Here is a 10,027-nt window from a genome sequence, read left to right on the forward strand (position 1 = left end):
ATATATATATATATGTGCCTCCATGGAGTGACCCACTCTATGTAAAGGCCCAGACACAGCAAATCAACATCAGATAATTAGCAGTGATGAAAGCCGCCTCACGTCGCCGTCTGGGCCAAAATGCACCTGCGTGAAAGGAAATAACTCTCCAAACCAGCAGATGGCAGTAGTCTGTATACTGTATGTCATTCAAAAGGGGAAACCAGAAGAGCTAAGACTGCGGATATACAAATTGTACTTGCTTTCACACCACTCTAATTTGAGTTTCATTTGCTCTGATTCATCAGTTTAGTTTTTCTCCTCATGCACTGGTTCACTAAGCTAAACAGACAGACAGAGTGATCTCTCCCACCAACGGACTCCACCACCAATTCAACATGCCCAATTGGCCAAAAAGCCATTGATGGGGGTGAGATTAGTGCAAACAGTACAAACCACGTGGCCTGATATTGGCTGACAGCCGACCATTGTGTCACAGCCTTAACATTTAAAGTAAGGTTTGAACTCCCACTGCCCGTTTGGACACCTCAGTTTAATGAGTTGAAGGAAGTATGAAATGAAACTAGACATTTTCTTAAAAAAAATGTGTGTTTGCCTGTGTAAAACTCCCTAACACAATGCTAGGGTATGGTGGGTGTTGCCAAAGTGATGGTAAGCAGTTGCTAGGGTGTTTTGGATGGTTTTTAGGAGGTAACTTATTGGAACAGGGTCAAAAATGTCCACCCACAAGGCTCTATGATATTCATAAGTAATAATGATAGGGATGTTTCCTTTAAGAAGGGAATGGAAGCATTGCAGCAATAAAGGATGAAAGCTAACTAAAGTTTGTAACAGTTGTTGGGTGCTGATATATGGACTGACCATGTGGATGTGACTCCTATCTCACTCTTCAACTGGTTTTCATCTCAGACCAGTCACAGCCTATGTCTAGTTCCCCCTGCCCTGCCAACTTAGCCACCCCCTCCCACACACTCATACACTATAACCCATGACTTAACATCCTTAACCTTCACACACCTCACACCCATGCACTCTCGTTTCTCATATCCCCTTCGCCACAGCTGGGGCTTAGCACTCAATAATGATCCACACTGGACATCCAACACCTTTGCCCAATGTTCTTAACCTCCTTTTCTTTCACACTCAGTCACTCACCTGCTATGACCTATTTCCTGTCGGCTTCATGGTCCTGCCGCAGCTGAGCCCCAACACTTGATGAGTAGTCTTTGTCTCTGCTCTGCTAAAGAGATTGGAAGAGATTCTGACTAGTGATGACTTGTACTTTTCAAAATCAATCTGAAAACTTTGGCCTTTCATCAAGGTGTGTGTTAAAGTGGAGGCTAACACCTTGTCCTAACCAGGCACATCATGATAAAGCAACAAGCTAAAGGTTCCATCTTTTTGATGTTATTCTGAGATTATCCCAACCAGCAGTGTCTGCGACAAGCCATGGACAACTTTGTCAGTTGCTTGGTTTAATTTCCGGTAAACAAATATGTCTACTTGCTTACTACGTAGTAGGGCTGTGCAAAAAATCGAATGCAATTTTCAGGCGCATCTCGTCAGTAAAGCCGCTTCTGGTGATTAGTAGTAAATCTCTTTTTCTTTACTTCTGGCTTTACTGACGAGATTCGCATGAAAATCGCATTTGATTTTTTGCCCAGCCCAACTACGTAGTATACAAAAAGTAATATGGTCAATTAGTCCAAATGTGCAGTATTCATGAAATAATTGGCAAAAAATACCCACATGACCTACTGGGTCTGCCAAAATTGTGTATTGTGTTTCATTAAGCTACTGGAGAGGAGTTGTCATCTTTGTTAAATGGTGAAGTACCGCATTCTCTGAGCTAGTACTTTTGGATACAACTTATGGTGGCATCCTTAAATGGTTACGTAGTAGTCTGTTGTCAAGGCCACACCATTAATCGTCTTGCAAAAAAGTGCATCGTGGCCACAAATGGGCTATTTATAAGTTTCTTGGACTTCACAGAAACATGCAAGCAAAGGCCACAAAACCACAAGTCCACATTAATTTCAGCTCCACATAGCTGTACATCAAACATCAAATAAGTTTTGATTGGCTTTGCTTTGTCACGTTGTAGCACTGTTTCGCTTTCAGTGAAGAAACTTGATGCTGGAAACTTGCACCTGGTTTGGATAGGGTGTACCACACTGCTCCTGCTGCTGATGGCTGCTGTGTGTTTGTGTGTTATGGGGTGGTAATTAAGCAGTCTCCAGCTGAGCAGCTCTGTGCAATTGGTTTTTAAGATTGCAAGCAGAAGATCTTGAGCCTGACTCCAGGCTATTATTAGAGCTCAGCAGAGGACAACATGCAGCAACCACATGCACACAACCCTCATATACTTAGTATTGCCCCCTTTCGCAGCTGTAGTAGGAGGATGTAGTCTATACAACCATTTGCCTCACTGTTTGAGCCTCATATTTGACTCTTCAGTGATTAGTAGAGGCGCAGACCCCCATTAAACCAGAGAGCGGTGTGTAGGCAGGTGTAACTCGAAGGGCTCTCTGACCGCTCTGGGTGCTCTTTCAGGTGACTCTACAGAGATGGCATGTACTGGATCATGGGCCGCACATCAGTGGACATCATCAAGAGTGGAGGATACAAGATCAGTGCGCTAGGCAATTGGTTTTTAAGATTGCAAGCAGAAGATCTTGAGCCTGACTCCAGGCTATTATTAGAGCTCAGCAGAGGACAACATGCAGCAACCACATGCACACAACCCTCATATACTTAGTATTGCCCCCTTTCGCAGCTGTAGTAGGAGGATGTAGTCTATACAACCATTTGCCTCACTGTTTGAGCCTCATATTTGACTCTTCAGTGATTAGTAGAGGCGCAGACCCCCATTAAACCAGAGAGCGGTGTGTAGGCAGGTGTAACTCGAAGGGCTCTCTGACCGCTCTGGGTGCTCTTTCAGGTGACTCTACAGAGATGGCATGTACTGGATCATGGGCCGCACATCAGTGGACATCATCAAGAGTGGAGGATACAAGATCAGTGCGCTAGATGTGGAGAGAAATCTGCTAGCCTACCCAGATATCACAGGTACACAAGCGTTCACGCGGATATGCATGTACATATGAACAGGGGAATTAATATACACTGTTTCTTCTTTTTTTAGATGTGGCTGTGATTGGTGCTCCAGACCCCACCTGGGGTCAGAAGGTCACTGCAGTTGTGCAGTTGAAGAAAGGGAAGACTTTGACTCTGTCACAGCTAAAGGCTAACTCATATCCTCACTGAACCAGACTGTAGTTTAGAATAAAGTTTGGTCCACACTGCAGTTTATTCAAATCACTAAGGGGCTGTTCACAGAGAACAAACTCTTGCTTTTAAAATGTGAGACATACTCAGAAAAAGTAGAAGAGTGCAGAGCAGAAGGCAGTGGAGACATGGACCATCGAAAACATTTTTAAATAACGGAATAAAACAGAACTATCCAAACACCATGTTTAAAGGTACTATCAAGATATAACCACTATAAATTGATATTTGCTGATATATACTGTATATATATTTTTTTTTTTTTTTTTTTTTTTTTTTTTTATTTTTTCCCATTTATTATATTTGTTAGATATAGAATACATATTTATTAAATATATATGAGTGATTCTTTTATATATAAATATAAATATATTAAATATATATATATATATATATATATATAGTATAAGTAATATAAAAAAATTAAATACTATTTGCAATACAATAATATATATATTTATGAAATAACTTTTATTAACTTTTTTATTTTTTTTTTTTTTTTTTTTTTTTTTTGCTATACTTTCCCCACACCCCAGTCTTGCCTGATTGGTAAAAAGTTTCGAAATGAGGGGAGATAAAACTTATCTTGCCTCATGAATATTAATAACGTCACAATCCCAGCAGTCCTGACTGATTGTCTCAAAGGCAATATTTATTAAATAGGTGCTAGCTAGGGCTGTGGGATAAAACGATAACAATAATTATCACAATATGCTTTATTTTTCCCTTGATACAATGATAAATGATGTTTTATTAACAAGGTTCGGGAGGAGCGCGTCAGATACTTAGCCTAATTAACACAGGTGGAGCGCGCTCAAGTTAATCAACACCATGGTATAAATACTGCTGACTTACCTCTATCCATTGACGGTTTATCAGCATCTTGGTTCGCTCATCTACAACCATGTCGCAAAGACAAACCTCCTCGTCTGAAGACGAATCCAACTCTCCTCCGGTCCCATCGCCGCAACCAGCCGGCCCTAAGACCACTCCTCCTCGGCGTGGCACCGCAATCGAGCCCCAGGCCCCATCTCCCGGATGCTGTACGGCTCAAGCAGCCACTCACCTCCCAAGGCGCCTATGCTTACCCTCGTCACCTCCGGCGAGAACCCCAGTCGACTCCCCGGCGTCCTCCTATCGCTCAGCCAGGCCAACGATTCAGCCAATAGGGAAGTGGACTGTGTCGAGTCTGAGACAAGCGCTGACCAAATCCGACGTCCAGCCTTCACGCAAGTTAAACAAAGCAGAATTATATGACTTGTACACAAATCTGCATCTAACTAACCTCTCTCCCGAGTCCACCCCAACCCCAAAGGCAAGACAAACCTCCAGATACGCCTCCACCGTCCTCCTCCTGCGCAAGGCCCAGCTCTCCGCGATTATCAAGCCGCGGCGTCAGGCCGTCAGCAAGCCTGGGCTGCACCCCGGATCCCGCTGCCGCAAGGGTGCATGCGACACCGGCTGCAGCTCAGCCTCTCACCGCGGCTTCTACTTCAACAACGCCAGGGCCCGTAGCTCAAGCAAGCACTTGGCCGCCTCTGCCGCCAATCACAGCCCCTCCGCATGCCACTTTCAGCTCAGACCTCGTAGCCCAAGCAAGCGCTTGGCCACACTGGCTGTCACACACAGCCCCTCCGCCCGCCCCTTCCAGCTCTTGGCCCACGGCACAAGCAAGCACTTAAAAGCAGGCGCATTTTACCATGGTAGTGAGGTGCTAATAAGTGTGGTTTTACCTTTGGTTATCATGATCTAATTGTGTGATACTATAGGTGACCAATGTATTTTTTTTTATAGAGGTCCTAACTCAAACAGTCAGAATATTTAAATTTTACCCTATAGATATGAGGTTATTACAGTTTATACAGATGTAACGGTTTCTGTTAATGAACATAAATTTTCATCTGCATCATGCCATCAAAGTCAGGGAACACAAACCTATTTCATGATTTGAAACAATATCACCCATTAGAACATGTAGAAACTAAGAAATTAATTTCCTATTAAGATATGTTATATTTTAAGGAAAAACCACTGAAAAAAGTTATTACTTAAGTTTACTCATTCATATTTTAATATAGAAAAAAAATATTTTATTATTATAAATGTTTTGAATGTTGTACCTTTGATTTGTGAAATATTCCCGTTTGTCATGTTCTGACAAAAAAAAAAAAAAAACTCAGGAGAAGAAATCTGCCGTTAAGCTTGAAAGAAAGAAATATTTGACATTTATCATGATAATTATCGATATTGACTGATATGAAGAAATTTATGACCAGCACATTTGTAGCTCTGTCAGCACTAAATTGTGTGTGATTTTATTTTATTTATTTATTGTAAAACTCAAAGAACAGCTCAACATCTGAGCTCTCCTTCTACAGCTCCCCTAGAGGTCAGAATGAGATATGACCGGACCAACATTTTCTAGTATCAATCAGCATCTAGCAAGACACACTTGAACTTATTCAAAAAAGAAAAAATACGCAGGTGATGAAATGTTGCTGAAATGCACCAGCAGCCTTGTTGCAAGTAGTTTATTGTGGTGTTTTTTGAGCTTGCGTCAGCGTGCGTGTAGCATGTTGAGTCAGATGTCGAGTTGGAATCCCTCAGGACATGCATTAGACTCAAGAGGATTTTTAAAAGCCTCTGTATAAATAACAATAAACACACGTAGACACAAACTCATGGACAAGAACTCATTTAGGAGCATGCTGCCAGAACAGATGTGGTTTTTGTGGGTGAAGGGGTGGAGAAAGAAACTGATGATGGTGAGAAGAAAGAAACAGCGTCTGGTGGGTTTTGTTTAGCATTGCCTGTTTTTTTTATACCTCATTCTCTCTTTTGTTGCCCAAATGTACCATTTTTGCCTGAATGTAAGTTCTGTCAGAAGACATGTCCCTTTACAGGAAGTAGCTCAGGGCATTTACTTTCTCTATGTGTGTGTGAGCTCCATATGTTGTGGGGGTGTTGGCAGCAGTGCTGTGCCCTGCTGGTGTGATGCTGTTTGTGTTTTTAGAGGTGGCCCTTCTGACCTGTCCCAGCCCCTCCAGCGCAGCCCAGCAAAGAGCAACATGCACAGAGAAAGGGAGAGATGCTCACTCCCCAGTGCTGTAACTCCAGCTTTCATTCTGTGTAACCATCACTCTATATATGTCATAAGGCATAGAAAGACAGGAAATGATGAGCTGAAAGTGACACAAACACTGCACATAGACACACACACAAAGAGAATGCGGCTACAGTAAAGAATAGAATATCCAAGAGTGAGAAGTGCCATTCAGAATTTTCAAACCACTGCAGGGAAGAGAAAAAAGAGAGGGAGGGAAAGAAAAGAGGAGGCATTAACAGAGAGAAACCTTGCTGGAAGGGACTTAGAAGAAAACAGAATAAAAAATCTTTTCGCACACACAAAAAAATGTAAGATGATAGAAACGGCTCCAGGCCTGTAGACAACCGCAAGAGTCAGGCAAGCATGCAAAACATTTAATTAGCTCAACGCTCCACTCTGCCTTTTAGTATTTGTCTTTATTTCACGCTGATTTCATTGTTTGTGGAATTAATCGAATTCCACATATCTGGCAGCGTTTTATACAATAGAAGTTCCAAAGAGAATAAGGCGGCTTTGTTAAAAGATATGCAAGAGTTTTTTGGGGTTTTTTGGCATTTTATGTATTTATGTGTGTATTTCACTTGTGACGTTTCACATCTGCACAAAATCATTAGAGTCTTTGCTTTGCCTGGAGACATTTTCACCACATGTTCCATATAAAACAACATGAAGCATTAAATTATGACACATCCTTTATTTCCTTCCACTCCTAGAATTGAATTTTATTTTATTTTTTTCCGTGATTTTGCCATCTGCAACAAACTTTACAGAACTTAAGATTTCGTTATTCAGTCTTGAAAAAGACCTGAAGCATGGTCTACGTAAGTACATTTGTACAAATGCTACTAGTTCTGAACGCTTGATTTCATGTTTCATTATAACATGATGCAAGTAAATGTTGCATTTTCAGGGGTTCTAGGCAAGTATTAGAGAAAATGTTTTGTCTATGGTCAGTTTCACAAGGTCTCGAGCTCATCAATCACCAATAAATTAATTCAGACATCGCATTTGTGATGAATCTTAGCTTCTGACGGAATTCAAATTCTTGTTTGACTAATTATTTTTGACACTAACGCTGTTAGCTAGAATGTATATCACACCATCTGCCGCGGGCTTACCCAGGATCTCATTGGGGACTATCTAACAAACAACAATTGTGAAAGGACAGCTGAAATCCACAATTTCTTATTTCATGGGGTCTTTAAGTTGGTCTTCTCTTTTGGTTTCTTCTCTCAGAGAGCACATGGCTCTATACACCATTCCCACAGGGCTGATCCTTGTGGAAGAAATGGCCAGAAACCAGATGGGCAAGGTGAATAAGAAGGACCTTCTAAGGCAGTTTTCCCCTACTCGCTCTGACTGAACAATGTCTGATCCAAGATCAGTCTTCAGAGTAATGGGAGTCTTAACCACAGTCTCAAGAACTGTGGCTGGATCTGATCTTCGAAAGAAAAAAGATTGTGACATCTCCTCACTGAACAGTAGATGGCAGTGTGATTGATTAGACATATCCACAGTGCAAAGCACTGCATTGTTATTTATACTTCTCTTTTTGGTGCTTTATTTACCAGGTAATAGAAGGGTGTTTACAAATGTGTTTTTTTAAATGTAAGCTATATTTAAAATAAGACAATGTAATCTATATTTAAAATATGGTAATAATCTGACTTGCCTAAACTGAAGAAAGTTTGACCGTGTACACATTTTAAAAGAGGTTAAGAAAGTAACATGTCTGTTTAAAATAAAGCAATTAAATATTTTTTCATGAAATTCTGAAATAAATTAATTTGTTTTGATCAGTGATGTTTTCTTCATGTGATATAAGTGTTTGTGTGCATATGTGTGTGTGAAGCTGTGTGTACACAAGTGTGCGGTCAGGCCCAAAGGCAGTGTGGGCTTGTGGAGAAGGAAGTGATTACAGCACAGATGGGTCCTCTCTTCTCGCGTCCCCTCTATTTCACTGATAGTGCATCTACAGATAAGGCCATTGTATTGGTCTGTGAGAGAACAAGTGTCGTGGTTTCTTGACGAATCACTGTTAGGAATCCCTTACTGTCTTATCCTGTGAATCTCAGGTGAGTCTGTAGGTGTGCATTTCTGTGCCGTATACCATTGGTTGAACAAGAAGCTGGTATGTTGGATTGCAGAAATGCAATATTTTTAAAGCATCACATAGTTTTCATTTTTCAGGTAAATCTACGTCATAATGGCTTGCTTACAGTTACTTTAAATATTAACTTGCTTTTCTGCAAAGCTTACTTTAATTTGTTCTGTATCGTCAAATGTGATGTTATGGTGCCTTGGACATCCAATTGAAAAGGGTTGCATATCTGTTCTGATCTGGTCGCATACAACAGTGAGAAACAATGCTGAATGAAAATAATAAAATCCAACTAAGCATATCATCACACATAATTAGGATATCAAAATAAACAGGGGTTTTCAGATTCCCATATCTTTTGTTGCTGACGTCAAAGGATGTGCTTCCAAACAAACTCTACAGTATTTTGGTATTTATATTCATCTGTCACCGGTAGTAGCTAGCCAGATTAGGCAAATTCCAACACAGACTTCAGTTCAGTGAGATGCCCTTATCCTCAAAAACCTAAAACAATATTGCATATGTTTGTGCCAACTACAAGTGGCATGAAGCCTTCAAAATTCAGAAGACATTCCCTTGTGAAAAAGACGTAGGCCTACACTTTAGCATATTTATTAAGGAAATGCATAATGTTTATATTTATACATTTTAGTATTTGATTAAGGGTATTTTGGTTTACTTTAGTGCATCAAAAAATTTCAGCACTATTGAACCACTACTGGGCAGCTTTCTTCTGTTTCAAACACACCCAGAGTGTGTCGCCTCCTAAGTGTTTGTGACTTTGGAAGTTATTGTGTATAAATTAACTTACAGTGCAGCACCACAATTACTCAGAGCGTCAGCAGCACTGAGCCAGAGAGCTCACAACACGGCTCGACCCATCAAGAGAGAAAGACTGACAGAGCCACTGACGGACAGACTCCCCCAGGCTGAGCTCTGGAAATATAAGTCAGCCCCACCAGCACAGGGTGCGGATTTGAGAAGATACGGAGGTAAAATAGATGTTGAATGAACAGAGGCAACCAACTGGGAAAAAAGAGAGAAGGAAAGAGCACCCGCTCCATCCCTCCTCCGCCTGCAGTCACCAGAGAGCTGATTAAGAGAGCAGCTCTATCGATCTCTGGCCTGGCTGAGAAGGATGGATGTGCTGGGTGGGTTGCAGTGGCATTGGTGGATGAGCTGTGAGACATGCTGACGGCAGACTATAAAGGTGGCATGGCAAACAGAAGAAATGACAAACAATTGGATGTGGTGACAACACTATGAGAGCAGGGTTGTGAAGATTGTTTCTGTGTATTTGCGTGGGGGGGGTGTTGCTCCCCCAAGACTCTGGAATGATAAAATGTCTGCAGCTCCAGTCAGACATACTAGACTGCACAAACACGCACACACACTTACAAACACCCTGGCTTGCATGGATGTCCACTCAAGCGTATTGTAGTGGGCTGTCTGCAGATGGATGCTTATTGGGCCCCTGGGTCCTGTGGGGGCCACAAGAGACAAGTCAAGAGAAACATTCGACTGGACTCTAC

General features: G+C 41.5%; 1 pseudogene; it reads left to right on the forward strand.

The window, feature by feature from the left end:
* LOC107685864 (acyl-CoA synthetase family member 3, mitochondrial-like) overlaps window positions 1-7,757 on the forward strand; it is a 50,049-nt pseudogene extending 42,292 nt beyond the window's left edge.
* The last annotated feature ends 2,270 nt before the right edge of the window (window positions 7,758-10,027 follow it).

This window comes from Sinocyclocheilus anshuiensis, unplaced genomic scaffold, assembly GCF_001515605.1.
Source record: "Sinocyclocheilus anshuiensis isolate Anshui unplaced genomic scaffold, SAMN03320099.WGS_v1.1 scaffold1018, whole genome shotgun sequence".
NCBI classification, from domain to species: domain Eukaryota; kingdom Metazoa; phylum Chordata; class Actinopteri; order Cypriniformes; family Cyprinidae; genus Sinocyclocheilus; species Sinocyclocheilus anshuiensis.